Below are 22,277 nucleotides of genomic sequence, written 5' to 3'. Positions count from 1 at the left end.
AGGCCTGAGACACTGCTCTCGGCTCATTCAAGTGGCTTCTGGGCATCGAAGTCAGGCCCTCAGGCTTGTGAAGCGAGTAACTTACTGACTGGGTCGTCTCCCTAGCTCACTTTCAGTTACCTCCATACAGGGATATTTTGAGAAACATCTTATTTTATGTAGGCATTTGATATGTGCCTTCAAGGTGAGCTAAAGGAAAATGAATTCCAGACGGTGAGTGGCCCACAAAAGGTGCCCTTGGACGTCCATTGTGCTGCGAGGACAGAAGCCTTCTGTTTGTATGGTAACTGAAAAGAGGAATGCCCCGAACCAGAAGCATTATTTTAAGATTCTACATCCAGTCTGAGATTCATCACCGAAGTCTAAACATATAGTCTAATAAATGGCAAGCCCTTCACACTAAAGATGAGGCCAGATATTGCCTTTGAGTGGGATTCGGATGCGGGGCTGCGGCTTTACATCCTCTGTTGGTTACCAGCAACAGGCACGTGAGTTGCTACCAGTGTGTTTTGTGTTAAGGAGCTGATTGAAAGGTACTCTATAAATGAATGGTTAGGCTTAAAAAAACAAAAAAACAAAAAAAACAAAAAAAACCCACCTCCATTGCAGGGATGGCTCTGGCAGGTAAGTTGAAAGTGGCCTAAGTTCCACACGCCATTGTTTAGTGTGCAGAGAAGAATCTTTGCCTTTTCCTGTCTCTAGCTTGCTGTCTCAGGGCTTCAGGACATCTAAACAAATGGGATGTGCTAGGCACTCCTGACTGGTCTTGACTGGTCTGTTTTTGAGCCCTGCCCCCCCCCCCCCCCCCCAGGAACAAATTCACCAGGGAAGGACTTCATGCTTTCTTCTCTTCCAGTCAAGGCTCCCTCTTTACCTGTGGCCTCTCTGTTTCCCCGAGGAGGGTGAGGCATCTGTGATTGATGCCCTCTGGCGTAGGGGCGCCCCCCTCACCCCTTCAGGAAACAGGAGGGCTCGAGAGATAGCGCGCTCAAGTTTTCTTTCACAGTCTCTGCCCCCTAACTCTAATCACCTTCTGCTGTGGGAAAGAGATGAGATGAGGCCTAAAAAACAGATCATTGTCCGCCTCTTAGATTAATGCAGAGAAAGCGGTATTGTCCGTTGAATGGATAAATCTTCCTGCCGTCACTCAAAACCTAAATTCAACGCTACTTCATCTCTAAGAGGCTTATCTTCCTTGAATAGACCCTTGCAGCTCAAGTAAGAGGCGACGTAATGAAGCGTGTTTTTTTCTTAAGTGGGAAACATGCTGTAAAGAGGGGGAAGACTGCAGCTGTTCTGAAGGGGCTCTGCAGACTCTCGAAAGACTTGTCATTTATCTGGTCTTGCATGACATCCAATGATAGAAGATCAAGTTCAAACTCTGCAAGGGCAGCTCAAAAGGCCTTCTTCATCTATTAATTAAATAGTGCTTATTAACATACAATGTTGTGCAGCTGGGACGCGTATCCAACACGATGGGAAAAATATGGAAGCAGCTTTCCATACTTGCCCTCCACGCAGTGTTGGCTAGGAGGCAAATAGCTCAGGAAATAAATGGCGATGGTTTTTACCCAAAGCCGAAAGTTAATATTGACACCATAATATGTGGTTAAATGAAGGACCCGGTAGGCAGGTGGCATTGGGCGGACGGATAAACTCAAAGTGACGGCCAAGATCCGGGAAGAGTGTACCCCTTGTTGTGCTTGTAATTAATTCGACAGTCTCCTCCACTATGTAGGCTCGCCGACTTCTCAAAAGTTAGACACAGGCAAGCCACACATGCACACATAATTGCTAAAAATAACCACTTATGTACCTCGGTCAAACTCAGGCTACTGTATTACGCTGAAGTTTAACCTGAACTTTGCAACGGACATCAAGATTTTCATCACAGCAATAAGTTTTTACCAGATAAGGATAATTTTAGAGACATTTCATCATCCCGCTGGCTTAGGTTTGTATGTACAAGTCTTGCTTTATTAGTCTGTGTGCAGTCCAGTGGCACCACATTTATTTAATCTACAGCAGCAGAAAGCAGGCCATGTTCCTCAGAGGAAACCGTAGCTTAAGAAGGTGCTAAAGCCCAGAGAGCTGTCTGTGGTCCTTGGTAATTTCCACTGGGAAAATAACAGGACTTGTACCACCAGGGCTGTCTGTCTGTCTTCTAAATTCCCATTGGCTACTTGAACTTAAAGGAAACATCACCAGTGAAATTGCTGAAGAAATTTCTAATTTCTAGTTTCAAATTTATGTCACATATTTGAAGCTGCCTAGAGGTGGTGTTTTATAGTTATTAATGGATGACACATCTTGATCTGCTATTAGTTCATAGAAATTGATCACCTAATCTGTTGATATTTCTAACAAGAGACAGTGCATTAGGAAGCAACTATTTCCTTCGCACCCAGCATCAAGACCGAGTGCTTTCCTGTTCACTCTCACTGACTAACAATCCTAAGTGACTGAGGACTGGATGGCCACTTGTTGTTGGCTAATAATCCAAAATCACTACCTTTTGGCTTTTTCCTCCAACAAAACTACTCCTTGGTATTAAGTGAGCCTGCTCTGAAGGTTGCTTCCTATGTCTTGATGTTTCATAGAAATACTGAATAGTCAGCTTCCAGATGACATGCAATGGTGAGGGGAAGGAGCATGGGAGACCCACAGCCTGTATTTCAGAGCGTTGCAGACTTCCAAGGAAATCCCCTTATGAGGCTCTCCATTGGATTCTTTGAACAGGACTGATAGACAGTGTGTGTTCATTTGTTCTTCTGTTGATCCATCCATTGATCGATACGTTCATCCTTTATCCCACCTTCCAAGGGCTTCACACTGTAAATCTGTGGTTTTGTTAATTCTCAGTCCCCCTGTCTGAGGTCATCCTTGGAGGTCATCCTTGGAGGTCATCAGTGTGATGGTGACCTGTATGTAGTCTTTGCTGTCCCATTCTCTTACAGTCTTGAGAGGCAGAGGGAAGAGAGGTACTAATATATGATTGGTGCAAGCCTGTTATTGACAGGAAAGCAACCTGCAATATATGGCTTCGTGGTGGAGCACCAACAACATGATCTGCTTCTCGCTGTTGGGACCGTGGTGAAGCAGGGGCTTTTAAAGAGCGCTGACTATCTGCTGGGCTCCGTGCTAAGCTTTTCCTGTGTATCAAGTCCCTTAGGCTTCACAATAGTTCTGTGAAACAGGGTACCATTATTTCCTCAATCCTTTCTAACAGGTAAGAAAACAGACAGAGATCTCAGTGAGTTTCCTTGGGGCCACACAACTAAAATCAAGATTCGAATCCAAAGTCAAGCTTGGGAATTTATGCTTTTAACACGATATCCAGCTCAACAACTACCCACAGGTCACACGGTGAAGAAGGCTAGACTCTTGATATATATTCTAACCTACCTTGGCCAGGCTAATGCTGTGTCTATGCGAATTATGTCAAAGCCCCAATTAGGCTTTGACAGTATTTTGGGCTCAGTTCTCCAAACTTGTGGATAGCATTCCTCATTCCTCAGCTGTGTGTGCGTTGCATGTGGCTGTGAGCTGCGACGTTAGGGAGATGGATGTTGAAGTGCCAACTGTGGACCTCGGATGAATCTGATTCTTTCCAAGCCGCAGTGCATACCTTACTGTCCAGAGCAACACTCTAGAAGTGCTAGATGCAGACCCTATCATATAATGACTGCTGCTGATACAGATTGTTCATTGTTTCAGAATGTTGAGGTTGGGGAAGACCATGTTTTCAGTAAGTTATGCATAGCCTCTCTCACACTAGCTGAGTAAAAATTCTAATACCTTCCGTGGGTGAGCCAGCCATACCAAGGCTTCCCTGGGACCCAGGGTGCATTTTATCTTGAACTACGCATCGTGAAGATTTTTATTGTCCTCTGTCACAAATACAGCATCTTTTTACTGTGGGTTTTGATGCGTTAAATATGTTTTTATGGTCCTCTATGTCTACTGTGCCTAGCATACTGTTGGTACTTAATAAATGCTAAATAATAATAATATATGTGCATATGAGATTTGTGGCCAGAGATGACATACTGTTTTAGGGATCTGAGATTGTTCTTTTGGTGCCAGGGGGAAACATACAGATGAGCATATTGCTGGGAATAGATTAGAAGGAACCATCAATAGAGATGTCACTTCCCTAAAATACGATGTGGCTCAGTCCGCACAAATCATAAGCTCCATCTCCTACCCTACATCACTGAGCAACTCCAGTGCGGAAAGTTGAATTCTGGGCATAATAGAAATGGGTGTACACACACCTTAGAATTGCACAAAATAGCATGCCAGTGGATGTGTAGAGTTTAGAGGGAAATACACCAGCTGGGTGGTTTCTTTTTAATTCTAGGAGAACCTGTCTAAGAAGGTTTTGTGGATGCTACTGGAGGAGGAAAGGAGGGCTCCTGGGATCATCTTCTTAGGAACTATTTCTCTGTCTCCCTATGTTTTGCTAAGAGACACCTGCATCTATCGCTATACTGGTTGAGCTGTGACCACCACTGTTTCCATCTGGATGTCTCCCAGAATGTCAGTGCTCACCCTGTGGCGACAGCCTCGCAAGCCCTGGGAGGAGATGTTTGTGTAAGATTGAAAGCAGGACATTGAAGCATCCCCAGACGGTCCATCTGTTTACTCATGTCCTTTGGTTCTGCCCTGATTAGCTCCCTGGCAAAGAAAACAGGAAGGTGTGGACCCAGATTTTGTGATTCATTGGTCTGTTCCTCTTTGCGGAGACAGTGTTCATGTTCTCTGACATTTGCCCGGGAGTCTGGTCTGCTTCATTCTTCCATCAGGGAAAAGTTTAAGTGTGTTGCCCCCACCCCTGCCCCCTCCCCACATGGAGAAGGGGAGCACTGCTCTAGCTGTTCTTTGGAAACAGCACCCCTACTCCTGAAAACAAGATTGATCCACTGTCCCCGTGAAGTATCTTAGGGGTTGTGAGACTGATGTCATTAATGCTTTTCATGTCTAAAGCTTCTTTGTGAGATAACTTAGTGGGGGCATAACTTATGAGCAGCAACAGGTATATTTTCCCTCAGTACAAAGGCTAAATTTAAGGTTTTTTCCCCCCTCTCTTTTTAAAACAAGCTAAAAAGGGTCTGTTCTGTTCTTTGACCTTGATTTCTCTGTTTTTAGTGATCTCCACATTGCCTCTGCTTCAGTTGTATTATTCCCGCCCTATCCAATTTCCATTTCTATTAGCGCTTCAGAAAGATTCTGCTTTTGGGGTGTTCTGTAGATGTCTTTCCAGTGGTTTCACTTGATGAATGTGACAACTGTTCTGTTCTCTTCTCCTCTCATTGAACCAAAAAGTTTTTCTTTTTCTTCTTCTCTTTCTTCTTGTCTTTCCTCTTTCTTTCTTTCTTTCTTTCTTTCTTTCTTTCTTTCTTTCTTTCTTTCTTTCTTTCTTTCTTTCTTTCTTTCTTTCTTTCTTTCCTCTTTCTTCTTTTTCTTTTTTTTTATAAGTGCCCCAAGGCAGTGTTTCAATGGCTGCTAAGTCTTTCAAGGTTAGGACTTAACCTCCGTTCCTTCTAATTCAACTCCAACCTTCAGTCTGAAACCAATCAAGAATATCAGATGATACTTAAACAATGCAGGGTTTCTGATATTCAGGTACTGCCTCTGTTCAATAGGATTGCAAATTCTTTGTGTGAAGAAAGTCGGTTTTGCTCTAAAGTACTGTCACAAGAAGTGAAATTACCATTTGCTTGGAACTGTGCCATTCATCATTGTCAGAATACTAAGCATTGTAAGTGGCTGGGCCTCTCCAAATTAATGCCTTGTTTTGCATTGGCTAAATTTCCCGAATCCTTGAGGATGGGCCGCACAAACTCATCGCATCGTCTTAATTTATCAATCCAATAGCGCTCCGTGAGAGGGAGCTTCATTCAAGTCTTAGCCTTTTATTTACAGTCTAATTCCGAAAGAAAAGGAAATAAGATATGAAAATAAGTTGGAAAATAAGATAAATCTCCCAGTGAAATCAGCAGATCTACTCAGTCCTGTGGCAAAGCCCCCATAATTCATTTGTAGGTCAGCTCAAGGGATTAGCCGTGACGTATTTGGAAATTCATTTATTTTTATTTTATTTTGCTATTTCTTATGCAGAAGGGTAATGCTGTCCCCAAGGCTTTTCAGGTAGCCCTCAAATCTTGACAACATTTTCTGTCTCTGAGGCCTAAGCCAAAATTAATTTTCAAGTAAACAGCATAAAAATGTATGGAGTTGTATAAATTTGAATATAAAATACATTTGTTTTGCTTACATACATACATGCATACATACTGTCTGTTCAGCCAAAAACCACAATATGGCATTGAAATTAATGCTCACATACACATCATGAAAGTCAAAAAAGTTTTGCTCTGACTTAAGAAATATAGACCATGAAGCTTTTTATTTCCTGTTTGTCTCATTGTGGCTTTTAACATCTCTTTACAGTGTGTTTAGTTGTTATTTTTTTCCTAGAAGGAAATGAAAACGCTTTCCTAGGAAAACCTGGCAGCTTAAGGCGATATCTTTTATTAGTTCAAACGATTCTGTTGTCTGGGAAGAAACAAAGGTATTTTCTTCCTGACCCGCTGCCCCCCCCCCAAAAAAATGGTAAACCAAATTATGCCGCTTGATTTCCAGATAAAAGCAGTGGAGGATAAAAATGGACAAAACAGGCTGAGGCCTGAGTTGATGCTTTCTCAGTGGCTATGAGGAAAAGCAAAAACGATTCCTTCAGCCTACAAAGATAACTCAGGGGGAGAAGGCTGTGGGCAAGTCCTTGTCCTCTGCATAACAGTGTGCCTTCCCCCTTTCTGGAGCAGAGACCTCAAGAATCATTGTTAAATACGCTTCTACAAGGGGCTCTGTGGATGTTTGCAAGTTTTCGTTTACTTATTTCTTAAAATATATTAAATGAAATTCCAGGGAAGGAGGCATGTAGCTTCTGTTCTTTGGCCTTTTAAAAGCATTCTTACACATTAAACAAAATCACACCCTCTCCTGCCCTGTGGCTTCTAATGGGGGAGAGGTCTACATATCTGCAGAGGTTGAGAAGAAGTGGGAACTGGAGGAGCCCACATGCAGGTCTTTGGACTGGGTCGGGGGCAGGGGTGGGGCAGGGGTGGGGCAGGGGTGGGATGGGGGTCTTTAGGCTCTTTTTTCAGTTTGTGGATAAAAGTAGCAACACTGTCCCTATTTTGATTGCTCAGCTGAAACATTGTTATAATTGCTCATTAAAAAAAAAAAACAATCTGTGGTTTTGATGGAGCATTTGTTTTGTTGCCGTGCAATTCTAGGGCCTAGGTGCATACAGAGCATCATAGTTCTGCATGGCTTATCTGTAAACACATAAAATAAAAATATCTCAGCAGTTAGGAACTCTAGAAGATGAGACCAGGTTGCCACATGTCTGTAGTTTTCTCTCAGGGGGGCCAAGGGAGAGCTTTAGGCTCAGGGACAACAGGCTGAAACTTGAGTTTCTGCCTAGGCCTCAACTCACTGGATTTTCCTGGGAAAGTATTTTCATACTTCTGTGCCTTAGTTTTTTTTTCTTTGTGTGTGGTGTGTGTGTGAGCATTCACATGAGTGCCCTCTAATTCCCACCAGGAATTGTTCTCAATCATTCTTGCTGCTTATTCCTTGAGGCACAATCTCTCAGTCCGACCTAGAGCTCTCTGATCTGGCTGGTCTCCACAGCCAGCTATCCCCAGAGACCCCATCCTGAGCCTGGGGTTACAGGCCAGCTGCCACAGTCATGTGAGGGAACACTTTCACCTCTCAGCCCTCTCTTGCACTCTTCAGTTTTCTTTCTTTCTGTAAATGGGTAGGGGCAGGGGCGATGCGAGACTGAGACTTTGGAGTCCAAGGAGCTTCCTTCCTTATTATTCTAAAATTCCATTATTTTTGTTTTGTTTTTGTTTTTGTGGCTGTAGGTTGTCAGGCTTGGTGGGAAGCACCCACCTGTTCAGCCATCTATCTTGCTGTTGTCTGTTCTGAGTGCAGAAACTCTTGGGAGTCCTGGTGATGAAGATTGTTGAGCTGTAGTGAGAGGTTGCCATGTTTTCTCTCTTGGAGCCGGGGTGATCTGGGCTGGCTGCCTACTGGGTAGACCCCAGATTGGCAGCAAAGGCTTGAAGACATCATTACACCTCACCCTGGAATGCTGCTACATGCCTGTAATCCCAATTCTTGGGAGGTAGAAGCAGGATGATTAAAAATTTGAAAGCAGCCTCGCCTACATAGTAAGATTCTGTCTCAAAACCAACATACAAAATCCAAAGTGACACCAACAAACCTGTAAACAGATAAACAAGCTGACAGCCAAACTCCATTTTCTCACTTGTAAAATGAGGAACAGAGCTTGGGGTGGGGGTGGGGGTGGGGGTAAGGAGCATGAGGGGTGGGGTTTAGAACAGGAAGGCCTGTGGTACCTGACCATCAGGCAGTGTGGCTGTAGCTGCTACTGCTGCAGCTCCAGCATAGGCAGACAGGGTCCCTGGAGCTCACAGGAGGGGAGTCGTTACCATGTAGGAACTTGTGTTGAAGCTCTCAGCCCTTAGGATCTGTAACTTGGTGCAGGCCCTGCACTTGTTCTCATAGTCTTCCTGTCTTTGACTCTTATACCCTTTCCTGTTCAGCCTTTAACACAAGCTCCTACAGAGCTGGCATTTTCCTCATTTTGCAGAGACTACTGTATATTATACCTATTACATCTGTGTGAGGATATGCGTATATCTCATCCCATGAATCCTGGGTCTCTACTGTGCCACTTTTAAGCAAGCATACATTACTTAAAGTGCAAGACTTCTCTAAATGTTCAATTTGGAAACACAGTGAGTCTTCTTTGCTTGTGTTGTAGTTTTGACTTTTGATTGCCATGGCAACTGAAATAAATTTCTTTTGTAAGCCAATATTAATTATCCCATAGCAAGAATCAGAGCTTTTCTTCAAATTTTCCTAATTATTTCCTTTTAATAAAAAACTATCTTTATTTTAAAAACAACAAAATAGTTCATCCCTGTCAAGATGCATTTTAGTGTATGATAATAATCATTTTAAGTGCATGATTGATTTTTAGATGGGACTCTCCATATTTCTGCTGGGCTGTTTTTTCCTGGGCCATTCCAAAGAGGAAATGACCTGGGAAAATGGTACAGAAAGCCCAGGAATCTGCGAAGAACATTGCATTTTCAAGACTTGTATAATCACTGTGAGGAATTCTCTTTAGGCTTGGACAGGAGGCTGGCTTTAGAGCTGATTCATCCTAAAAACACGTGCAGCTCCTGCGCAGTGGAATTGGTGAATCACCAGCCCTATGTCTTCTTAGCGCCTGGTCCACTGTCCTTCAGAGCAGAATGAGTCAGCTGCCTTGAGTGAGGTTCACCAGCTGGGCTCTGAGCTCCTGCTAAAGACTTCAGGGAGGACAAGAAAGATCTTCAGTATCATTTATTCCGAGTTCCAAACTTACCTGCAGAGGCCGATTAGACTACAAGGCCACACGGCACACATTCTATGCTTATTAGGCTTGACCTTTGGGGCTTCTTATTTTCAGGGGACAAGTAGGTCGAAATACTGTGTCGTCAATATGAGAGGCATCTGTTGCTCAGACTATCCTGTGCGTTTGAAGGATGTACCTGCTGCTTCAGGGTCTGGGGACCGCATGTCAGTTTACAGCTGCGCATGCGTGGTGGAGGGTTGTTCGGAGAAGGTGAACTTGTTCTGTGAATTTGCTCACCTTTGATGCCAGCTGCCTGGGGCAGGGCTGTGTGCCAGAGCTGCCTTAGTCTTCTGGCTTGTTTGCCAAGGTGCACCCTCTGCTGGAACAAAAGAACAGTCCTTTCCAGTAAGAACAGACAAGACTGAGAGTGGGAGCTCTTCCACTGTCGCTACATCTTAGCAGCAGGCAGATTTTCACAGAGCACACAGGTTGAAGACTCCCAACTGACTTTAACATCCCTAGTTCTTGGAAGCAAAGCTCTGTTTGCAAGGGCTTTTGAAGGGGGTGGTAGTCTCCAAGCTTTTACAGGTTGGGCAGTCCTTATTTTCTAGAAGGCAGAGAGATTAAAGGTACTGGAGGCGTGCTGCTACGGGGCTAAAGGGCAGGGTGCGTGGCCCACGCACTCTCTGTTTGGTTTGTTTATTTTGTTTTGGGGCGGGATCGCTCTGCATATAGCCCTGGCTATCCTGGAACTATGTAGACCAGGCTGGCCTTGAGCTCTGGCTGGATATCTGTTAAACTATGATCTTAGCAATTTTTTGACAGTAAGTTTTGATCTCCCTCTTGCCCTGCTTTCCCAGACAAATCCAAAGGAACAGCAGCCATTCTGAGAGAGTTGTGTGTGGGAGAGGGGCAGGATCCATGCTGGACCAGCATGTACGATTCTTTTATGTGTGTGTGTGTGTGTGTGTGTATACATATATATATATATTTGTTTTGTTTTATTTTTTTAATTTTCTATATTCTTTGTTTACATTCCAAAAGCTTTCCCCTTTCCCAGTTCCCCCTCCCCATATGTCCCATAAGTCCTTCTCTCCATCCATTCTCCTATCTTTCCCCCTCCCTTTTCTCTGTCCTGGTACTCCTCTACAATGCTGGATCAAGCCTTTCCAGGATCAGGGCCCTCTCCTTCCTTCTTCATGGGAATCATTTGTTATGCTAATTGTGTCTTCAGTATTCAGAGCTTCTGGGCTAATTAATATCCACTTATCAGTGATTGCATTGCATGTATATTCTTTTGTGATTGGGTTACCTCACTTAGGATGGTATTTTCTAGTTCCAACCATTTGCCTAAAAATTTCATGAATTCATTGTTTTTAATTGCTGAGTAGTATTCCATTGTGTAAATACCACATTTTCTGTATCCATTCCTCTATTGAAGGACACCTGGGTTCTTTCCAGCTTCTGGCTTGTATAAATAGGGCTGCTATGAACATAATGGAGCATGTGTCCTTATTGCATGCCAGGAAATCCTTTGGGAATATGCCCAGGAGAGGTATAGCAGGGTCCTCTGGAAGTGTCATGTCCAGGTTTCTGAGGAACCGCTGGACTGATTTCCAGAGTTGTTGTACCAACTTGCATTCCCACCAGCAGTGGAGGTGTGTCTCCTGAGTTTTTAACCTTAGCCATCCTGGCTGGTATGAGGTGAAATCTCAGGGATGTTTTGATTTGCATTTCCCTAATGACTAATGGTGTTGAGCACTTCTTAAGGTGCTTCTCGGCCATCTGAATTTCTTCAGGTGAAAATTCCTTGTTTAGCTCTGTACCACATTTTTTAATAGGGTCATTTGGTTCCCTGGGGTCTAACTTCTTGAGTTCTTTGTATATATTGGATATTAGCCCTCTGTTGGATGAAGGGTTGGTGAAGATCTTTTCCCAGTTTGTTGGTTGCCATTTTGTCCTTTTGATGGTGTCCTTTGCCTTACAGAAACTTTGTAATTTTATGAGGTCCCATTTGTCAATTCTTGATCTTAGAGCATAAGCTATTGGTGTTCTGTTCAGGAACTTTTCCCCTGTGCCCATGTCCTCAAGGGTTTTCCCCAGTTTTTTTTCTATTAGTTTCAGTGAGTCTGGTTTTATGTGGAGGTCCTTGATCCACTTGGAGTTGAGCTTAGTATAAGGAGATAAGAATGGATCAATTCGCATTCTTCTGCATGCTGACCTCCAAATTGAAACAGCACCATTTGTTGAAAAGGCTATCTTTTTCCCACTGGATGTTTTCAGCTCCTTTGTCGAAGATCAAGTGACCATAGGTGTGTGGGTTCATTTCTGAGTCTTCAATCCTATTCTGAAAATGTTGTGGTGCACCTAACCATGCCTCAGTGCATGTTCAACTACACAGTATCAGAGACTAGAACCAAGCTCTTTTGTTGGAGTTTGCTCTTCAGTCTTTTATTTTCATTTTTCTTTGTTGCTGTCATGATTTCTGACTGTGATACTTAGTTACTTGTTTTTCAGGTTTTTTTTTGTTTTTGTTTTTGTTTTTTGTTTTTGTTTTTGTCTTTTTGTTTTTGCTTGTTTGTTTAGAGACAGAATCTTACTCTGTAGTCTGGGTTAGCCTGGAATCCATGGTTGTCAGCCTGTCTTTGCCTCTGAAGTGCTGGGTTTTAGGGGTGTGCTGCTATGCCCAGTGAAGTAGGAGAATCTTATACACATGTTTATACAATTGCTGTTTTGAACATGGTGCTATATAGCTTTGTTTGACGTGTTTAACATTCTGACTTCAGTAGGACAAGTTTATCAGGCCTGGGTATGCAAGCCTGCACTCCTTTCCTGTCAATGTACTTTGTGACTTACCGGTGGTATTCCATGTAGGGTAGAGGCATGCGTTTTACTGCTCTATAATATCCTATCATAGGAAAATAGAGCAATTAATTTATTTCTCTATTGATGGAGCTGTAGATTGTTTGGGCCGTTGCTATTATGAACAGCATCACCATGCATATGAAAGGTTTATGCATTCTTCAGTTTTATTAGGTGTTATTTGGTTGCTCTTGGAGGTGATTGACTGACTTTACTCCTACCAGCTGTGTATACAGAGTTCCAATATGCACACACCCTCAGGAGGAAAATGGCAAAAATTAATTTTTTCTTAATATTGGAAAATGGCACGAGATTATAGTTTCTTCTTTTAATTCAAGTGTCTTTAATTGCTCGAGAGGACTATTGCATATCTTTTCCTGCTCTTACCATTTGCATTTCCTTATTTAAAGTGTCTGTATTTCCTTATTGTTTAGTGTCATCTCTGTTTTAATACCGATTTATGATAATCTTCAATGGATCATTAGATGCTAGTTTCAGAAATGATTTTTCACATAGGTTTAATATAACTACACCAGTTGAGTTGAAAAACAGAGAAAGTATTAATTTACCAATAAGTCCACTCCTAACCAAATGTGGGCTCATTTCCTCCTGGTCTACGTTTTCCTTATTATATGTTTTTTGTGAAGTTGTAATTATAGTGTGTTTACAACCGTACTCTGCTTTTTCTGAGCCAATGTATATATTTTCAGGTCTCTCTGTGCCTTTTGTAACACTTAGGGTAGATGCATGATATGCTGCTAAGCTTACCTGCTGTCTCCTTGCTGGCTTTCTAGGCTGCTTTTTGCTTTTGCATTTTACGAATTGCATCACTCAGGAACATTATTTGTTTTGATATTTTAAATTACCTAGAAGAGATCCACAAAAGATCAGTTTACAGAGTTTATTTTGTTGTTTGTTTTGTTTTGTATTTAAAGCAGAATGCTTTTCACCAATGTTATTTAATCATTGTTAGGAATCTAAATTAGACACAGGGTTCCTTAAGAGTTCTGCAAATGTAACAGAAGTCAAAGCCTGTGACTCACCTTCTTGGGCAGAGAAGAAACTGAAGAAAAATTTACAGCTACTACTGATCTAAATTTCATTATAAACATATTCTTTCCTGCTTTGCAGTAATTTTGCTGTAACAGAAAATGCTGATTTTTCCAAGGTTGTGCTTCTATGCCTAGTATCTACAAATGACTTTTTCTAAGAATGAAATCAGGATGGTTGTTTAATGTCTCAGAATCCCAGGGCCCTTACTTGCTATCTTTGTGCCACCATTTCTTTTTCCATGTCCATATTATACTTAGACCTAAAATTGTCTGTACTTTAACATCTGCTGTATTTTATCACAATTAGCACAGTTGTACAAATGAGACTTCCACACATGAGTGTTCCATGAATGGATCGCATCTCCCACCCATCTCCTGCTTCTCTTCTGCCGGCCTCCTTCCCAATCCCTGAGAGCATCACTCCTCTTCTCAGGACATCCTTTCAGCTTTATTCCATATATGAAAGGGAACACAGAGAACTTGCCTGTAATTATTCACTTAAGGTACCCCATAGTTCCATTCATTTTTCTGTAAATAACACGATCTCCCTTTTAATGATTGAATAGTATGCATGTGCTGCATTCTCTGTTCATCTATTGAATGGTGCAGGTAGCTGATTCCTTAGCCATTATGAGTAGTGGCATAATAAATGAGTGTCCACACAGTTCTTTTACATGCTGACTTAACACACACACACACACACACACACACACACACACACACACACACACACACACCGGGGTGGGGGTGGAGAGGGCAGAAGAATGGGAGATGGGTCTCTTGGGTCTCTCTTTTCTCTCTCACACATATATGCACACATGCTCATGCACACACAGAGAAATGGGAGAGTTAAGTCACATGGTAGCTGTAGTTTTGCAGTTTGGAGGGACCTTCGTATCGTTACACATAGGTTATATTAACTCACATGTCTATTAACGGCACATAAGAGCTCTCCCCCTAAACATTCCATACCATTTCAAAGACTAATTCTTACTGAGAAGAGATGAAATCTCATCGTAGTTTTCAACAAATGACTTTGTGTTGATATTTTAAGCACTGATAAAGGAAAGTGGCCCATGAATTCAGATCACGAGACTCTGTGCATAAGACTCTGTTTAGGGAAATGTGCTGCCCAGGTATAGGTGAGCAGACTTAGAGAACATGGCGCCCAGCACCCCTTAGACTACCTTTATGTTTATGTGATTTGCTTTTTGACATTAGGAAAGTTTATATTCTCTTGTATATAAGAACAAACTTGTAATCCACGTAGTCCCAAACTTAGGACTTAGTTATATTCCAAAAGTTAACTGGAACTCAGAAGACACGTTCTCTCAGAAGTACTATTGTAAGTGGTGATGTGGTCTCCAGACTGGCATACACAAACCTGCCTTAGAGACCTGAGATACAGGCCGATGGCATTTCAGCAGGTCGTCCTGCTGTCAAGTCTCACTTCCCAGTCTGTTTAGTTGATCCGTCCGGGTCACTTAGGCTTTTCAGAGTTCTTAGTCTGTAAGTCTGTAAGAGGAAGAAAGGACTTTGGTGGGGATTGCCCAAAGTGACATATATAAAAATGTTCTATGAATTATTAACTGCTGTACAGAAGTAGCAATATAATATTTTCATCCACAAAGTAAAGGTGGGACGTGTTATGCCAGTGGAGCTTCAAGCAGGTGTGTATCAGAATGTCCTCATTTGTCATTGCTTTCCTGATCCAGCTGTGGTTGCTGTGAGTTCACATCATAGTAACAAACCTTAGTTATAAACATGTGCGTGTTATCCATATACACAGATTTGTGTGTAATGGATATGCTCACAAGGTTTTAGAATCTAACATTTGTTTTGAAGACCGTGGCACCTACTCGACTGTTACTTTTCTCCTCTAGTAAAAGAAACTAGCTATTGAAAGCTGGGATAAGATAGGTATGGAAGCCAAGCTTATTTTAAATCTTCTTTATTTAAAACATTATTTCTATGAAAAACTGTACTCCAGGTAACTGTGGCCTAGACAATCCAATGTCTGAATTTAACCTTATGGGCGGAATGCTGACCATGTTAGTTTTGGAGGCTGTGTGTGTACACACTTATATATGTATATATGTATGTACTTATATATGTGTATGTGTATGCATGAGCATGTACAAATGTTTTGAGAATATACAGGATTTGAAGATGCCAATAATTCTCTATATTGGCTTGAAAAATGATGAGAACAAAATTTTCTCTAACTGGGTTTGTCAGCATCTCTCACCTTTTCCTTGGAAGTTTACAGTGGGTGAGGACTCAGATGCCTTTTCTCCCAAGCCTTTAAGCACTGATAAATTGATTTTGTTGTTGTTGTTGTTGATGAATCAAGAACTTCTTCCAGGTCATTCCTAGCATGCCAAGGAGGAGTGTAGGAAACCAAATAGGATTGTGGGAGAAATTCTCAGTAGCTAATGACTTCACACTCCAGAATTAGGAAAAGCATATCATTGAAAAAAAAAATCCATTATCAAGGAAGTAAGTTGAACAGTGTCAAAGGGCCTCATTGATATTTCACATAAGTCAGCTTTCTGGGCTGTGACCCAGAATGCCTGAGTGGCTGTTGAGATTCTTGCTGGATAGACTTAATTATACAAAATTAATGCAACAGAGGAGATTTGCGCCCATTATTCCAAGAACACAAGGCCAATGAAGTGCTTTAATTTTATCATACACATCCACTTTGGCAGTGGGCATTTAGGAATTCCATATGAAAAGGTAAGGTATCCACTCAGATCGGAAGGAGGATGGGGGTCTGGTGGTGAAGGTCTACTACAACTCGGAAAGTGCAGCAGAAAACCTGCAGGGTGGAGGTGAGTTATAGTTGGCTTAACAAAAATGAGCAAGTCTGAATGAGTTTTGAAAGCAGTGGCCCATTCAGTGATTTCTTTTATTTTCCTCATTTTTCCTTGACTCTGCAAAATAATAAGAAACAAAAGAAAAATCTGCTGAATGCCTAGTCATAGTTTATTGGAGCAGGAAAACAAGCCATTCCAAGCCACTCTCTGATTTGCTGTGAGTGGCAGAATCATTCACCGTGGTGAATCACAGAGAGCGGACCATGTGGAGTGATTATTTTCTGATGTTAAATTGCAAATGGCACAAGCAGAGTCAACAAAGGTATGGATTGTTTTAAAAAATCTTTTAAAGAAATTTTGATACTGAAAAATGTGTACATGTATGACCAAGTATGATTTATATAACTTGCATGACTTTATTAGCATATAACTTCATTATACAAGGACCAAGCCTTGAGGCTGTCTTTTTGTTTTTACATTTGTCTAGTTAAAAGCTTTCACAGTTAATATCTTTGTGTCAGATACAGTTTGGTTGTTGGAAGCTTCATGATGCTGGTAATGGTGGGAAAATATAATTATTTGGCTCAACTGACGGGGTTGAAGAAATGCCTAAGAATCTTTTGCTTTTATAAAGAACTTGCTAGGTATTCAACAAAGTAATTGAGAGATTACCTGTGTGCAATTGGCTAATGACATGCAAATGACTTCTTATTTATATAGAAGGTACCACTTGGGGCTAAGTCTGTGAAAGTCCATGACAGGAGGGACAGCATACTTGACTCTGGTGATGAAATATTACCTATAATCAGTGTTCTGCTTTGAATGACAGATTCAGGTTGCCTGACCCTTTAAGGCAAATCTTTGATATTTAAACTGTTGATGAGTCTACTTTGTGAGAACGCTTAGCTTAAGAGGGTAAATAAAATGTTTCTTTTACTTAGGGGTGTGACAAGGTGTGGTAGACTCAGCCTTGGTGAAGTTGAGGCAGGAGGCTCATGATTTCAAGGCCAGACTGGGCTGTGTGAGATGACCATGTCTCAAAACCGACCGGCCTACCTACCTGCCTTGTGAGCGCCTGTTGGGGGTGGGGAAACAGTGCCTAGAGTTCATAAACTGATTGTCTTCCAGCTGTGGTTGAAGTGCAGTGACTGGCTTCGGTGTTTTGTAGTGGCTTTAAAAACTGCTTTTGTTTGTTTGCAAGAAAAGAAAGGAACGAGGGGATTTCAGAAGGGCAAGTCCCTTGCTGTCCCTAGCAATCCTTGATGTTATCACTGTGTCTAGATGGCACACAGTGTAGACCCCTAGTCACCGAACACACTCAGGGGCTTGCCAGACTTCAACCTGAGAGAGTCAATGGAGAGTGAATTGTGCAGATTTGGGCACAATTCTCCTTTGGGTTTATAATGAATTCCCCCAATATATTCAGCAGCTTAAAGTAAGGAATGCTTGTCACTGTCTAGTGTCTGTGGGCAGTGCGCATGGCAGGGTATTCCAGGCCTCCGGCCTCTCAGAAATTCACAGGTTCCAATGCTGTGGAGACTCGGGTACTCTGAAGACAAGGGGATACCCACTATGAGTCTGCCTCACTGGAGGAGTCTGACGGGAGCTCTCAGTTTCTTGCCACATGGGAATTGTTTCCATTGGCTTCTGGACAAGGCAAGTAGCTTCTTCCAGAGGATGTTCTAGAGGTGAGCCTTTTATGTCTTTGCTGCTGAATCCATGTTGCCACTCCTTTATGTTCTTGTTAGAAGAGTAGAACATTCTGTGACTGAACCAAGGTTCCCAGGAGGCAGGGATGACTGGGGACATTTTGGAACATCCCTACCATGGTCCTTTTCCACTGATTTTTGTTCTCGTGACTTAAGGAGATTCTGTAGGTCTTCTTAAGTTATTTCATTATAGAAACTCTGTTTCACCTTTAGCTCACCTTGAACAGAGTCATTCAGGGTTCTTTCCCAGGCTGAATGTAGCACCATGCAGGGTCTTATTTGAGACGTCACTTCCAGCACCCGCCTCTACTGGCTACAGTCAGCCTTGGAGGAAATAAAATCATCCAGCTGAATTAAATGAAATTACTGTGCAGGTTTCAGGTCTGTTCTCAGTGGTTACATGTCCCTGTCACAGGAATAAGTATTGGAAGCTTTTCATTTGCCATCTGAGGAAGGAGAGGGGGCTATTTTCCAAGGTATTCTCCACCTGGGGCTTGGCCACGCCTATGAAAGGAGTTTAAAGAATTTGTCACTTCACCGATGAAAAACAATGACACCTATAATCCTATTTCTCCAGTTACAAAAGATGCTGGCTGTAAGCAAATCAAGTTAAAATATAAACCAGAGGAAGCTGCATGTAAGAGTTATTCTGTTACAACTCATGATTCACCTTCCTTTTTATTTTGTTTTTAAAAGCCCACTGTTTTCAGAGGTCATTTAGGTACTCTTGAAATTAAAATGTCAGTCAATCAGGGTGCAGACATTGGCTGTGTAGTTGGACTAAGTGATGGATGGCTTCCCTATGCTATATTCTGATAGGAATAGGATAGGTTTAAGGAGTCCAGAGTCAGCTCTCCTGGAGACGAGGCCAAACTAAGGGATTTACTTTAGTGAGAAACTTGAGAGTGGATTTACCTGAAATAACCAGAAAACAAAAGGAGTCCCAGAAGCTGGAGGGTCCTTTGCTAGTTCATAGACAAGAGGAGGGGGGCACACAGAGGGTCAGGGTTCTTCTGATGACTCTCAAAATACTTTGCCTTGTGTTTTGGAGTCTAAATTGCGTTTATTTGACATTGTCACATCTCCATTGGGATAGAAATGAATGTCTTTTTTTTTTTTTCCCTTATAGAACAAAGTATAGATGGGGCTAGCCAATGGGCACTTACTTGGGGGCTCCTTGTAGTAGTTTTGATTTTGCCATTATTGTCTGCTGCTAAAGGGTCAACCATTACCTCCTTTGTTTCTACAGTGCTGCGCCAAAATTCCAGTTCAACCTCTGCCACATTTTCATTGGTTCTTTCCTTCTCGGCTGAATAGTGAAACATTTGAGGGAAAAGATAAGAGGTTTTCTAGTCACACACCCCTAATCTGTGTTAGCATGCCTCCTGAATATTCAATATTAATAGTGCTAAATGGATGAGCGGAAAGAGGGAGGAGGAAAGGCTATGTCTGCTCTCTTCATCTCTGGGTGAGGGGTGAGGCACCGCGGAATTGGTCAGAGGCACACCATTAATATAAATGATACAACGTCATCAGAGTTCTAGTAAAATTGTTTAGAAGTGTGGCGACCTGCATCAGTACCTCAGGAGATTGGCATTTAGATTAGCTGGCTGTTAGTCAGTGACTTTGCATACTTGTTCAAGGACTCCACAGTCCAACCAGGGTTTATTTTTGGCTCCCCATTGCTCTTGGGATCACCACACTGAAGAATGCTACCTCCCTCGTTACCTTCTTCACCTTGCCTGCTGTTCCTGGTCCAGGGAATTCTGCAGCTCAGGTTCAGCCTGACTGGCAGCAGACTCCCTGATGCCCTGCGCTGCTGTTTTTTTTTTTTTTTTTTTTTAAACATGAACCACAGCAGCAGATGGAAACTAAGTATGAGCTAAATTTCAGAGAGGTTCGAAAAGTCAGTTTAAGAATAGCGGAAGTTGCTGGGCAGTGGTGACGCATGGGACTTGGGAGGCAGAGGCAGGTAGATTTCTGAGTTCGAGGCTAGCCTGGTCTATAGAGTGAGTTCCAGGACAGCCAGGTTATAAAGAAAAGTCTTTCTCGAAAAAACCAAAACCAACCAACCAACCAACCAACCAAACAGAAGAATAGTAGAAGTCCGTAGTTGGGCAGAAGCAAGCACTCATGCGCATGCTTGCTGTGCGCATGCGCATATGTGTAGACCAGAGGACAACCTTGGCTGTTTTGCTTCGGATGCAGCCCACTTAGTTCCTCATTGGTCTAGAGCTCACCAAATAAGCTAGCTTGTCCGTGATTTCATGGGATCTTCCTGCCTCTACCCCACCAGTGCTGGAATTACATATATATGCCACTGTATCTAACTTTTATGTGGGCTCTAGAAACTGAACGTGGTTCCTCATGCTCTCTATGACAAACACATCTTGATTGTACTGCTTTTTCTCTCGCGTGTAGTCTAATGTAGGCCCTGCTCCACCTTTGTCAGGGGTTCAAGCTCCCGTGGCTTTACCATCTTCCCCATGGCTTCTCTGCCGATCCATAATGATACCTTGTCAGCAGATAGGACATCGGCATGGACAGTCGCATGCAGAGGGGTTTATGGATCAGAATGGGAAGGGGCTCACATTCCTCCTCCTTTGTTCCATTAGATACAGCTGTATGACTTCCCCCCTAAATATAAGTGCAGCTAGAGCATATTGTGTTATGGACTGCAGAGGCCCTCCCAAATTTCTCTGTTGAAGGCCACACCCCTGACTGCCTCTGGTTGTAGCTGTGTTCCGAGAAAGGACTTGTAAAGAGGTAAAAATGCAAACGGAGGCATTTCAGTTCCGCCCTTGCTCCATTTGACGGATCAGTACATTCTATAGGTAAGGGTTAGGCGCACAGTATCTGAACACATGGGGAAGCCGTCCATTTTTAAAGAATCGAGTGAGGCTATAGGAGAAATCGACCTGCTAGCATCTTCATTTGGGATTTCAGAGTGAGAGAAAATAGCTTTTTGTAAGTTAAGCGATCCAGGCTGAGTTATTTTATTAAGACAAGGGCTAGTGAACTAGCAGAGGTAAGCCGGATGAGCCGGGGACAAAGCCTGGTGACCTGGTGATTGGCGAACACCACCATTTCTGCCGCTGCAGTCTCCTCACTCATTCAGATCCTTTGAATGCTTCTCTAAGAACAAGACAGAGAAAAGTTCCGGCAGGTCGCCTGTTGGCTACACCTTTGGTGGGCAGTGTGTCCTTCTCTACAAAACAAATGAAAGGAGTGTCTTCTTCACATCCTTAATCCTGTCAGGAGGTAATGAACAGAAAACACCCAAACTCTGAACTTAGTAAGCCGTCAGTCTCGTTCAGTTGTCACTCATTACTGCCATCTCAATAATGAACCAAGTGGTTCAAGAACTTGCTTCTCTCTTTTGTAAGTATAACAGTCTAAAAAAACAGTATTCATTTGGGAATATACGAAGGAAAAATGGGATATTATGTTCTCCTTGCACAAGAAGAATCAAGCACAAATCCTTATGACTTCTCTCAAAGGTTTCTCCATTTTTATTGAGATATATTACTATACCACAAAAGTCACCCATTTAATTCAGCATTTGATCAAGTAGTTTCCTTTTAATAAAGATGTGTGGCTGTCACCACCGTCTGATTCTGGAGTATATTTTCCTCCCTGCAGGACCCTTGTCCCCATTATCAGTCTCTTCCTATTGCCTCTGCCTCTCTTTCTTCCCCGACACTGGCAGCTCGTATGAGCTCCATCCTTCTTCCTTGAACGGCCTAGTGCCAGCACTGTAAGCATGCGCTACCCTGTCAGTTTTGTCTCTTTTAATGGCTGAATAATTTTCCATTGCGTAGGTATATTAGGGTCACGTCTTATCTGTCCATCTGATGAGGAATATTATGGTTGCTTTCCGTTTGTTGTAGATAATGTGGCTGTGTACCAGGGTGAGGAGCAAGTTTTGGGAGGGAGGGCTGTGCCCACAGGAGGGGGCTGTTGACTTCCACAGAAACTCCGTGTGTAACATTTAGAGTTACTGTCCAACTGTGTTTCATATGAAATAGCTCATGACATCACTTGTATGTAAAGTGTAATATTCAGTGAGTAATTTGATCTTGTTTAATTGAAATTAAGGAGTCATGTGAACTCAAAGTTCATACTAAAGATTGGTAATTGATTCTAGACACTCTGAGACCTTTGTCTTTGCTCCACGAATACTTTGGACACCAAGATAAAGGAGATGCAGGCTTTGTTTCCCTGGGACTGAAAGAAGCACTTGCCATTTTGGAGTTGAGTTTTTAATGAAAGCATGTGCATATTTATCTTCCTTTTCCTTTGTCACTAGTGAATTGTTGGGGCAGGCTCTCAACAGGGTTCCAGATGTTCCAGCAGGAGGAGGGCAGAAGCAATGGGGCATGGTGAGGTG

The 22,277-nt window shown here is 42.5% G+C and overlaps 1 protein-coding gene across 4 annotated transcripts in view; it reads left to right on the top strand.

The window, feature by feature from the left end:
* The window catches only part of Mecom (MDS1 and EVI1 complex locus), a 564,089-nt gene that overhangs the window by 95,205 nt on the left and 446,607 nt on the right, over positions 1-22,277 (top strand). The gene's annotated exons all lie outside the window — the stretch shown is intronic.

This window comes from Apodemus sylvaticus, chromosome 4 (assembly GCF_947179515.1).
Source record: "Apodemus sylvaticus chromosome 4, mApoSyl1.1, whole genome shotgun sequence".
NCBI classification, from domain to species: Eukaryota; Metazoa; Chordata; class Mammalia; order Rodentia; family Muridae; genus Apodemus; species Apodemus sylvaticus.
Note: the sequence above shows the minus strand (reverse complement) of the source record. Positions and strands in the feature narration are given on the sequence as shown.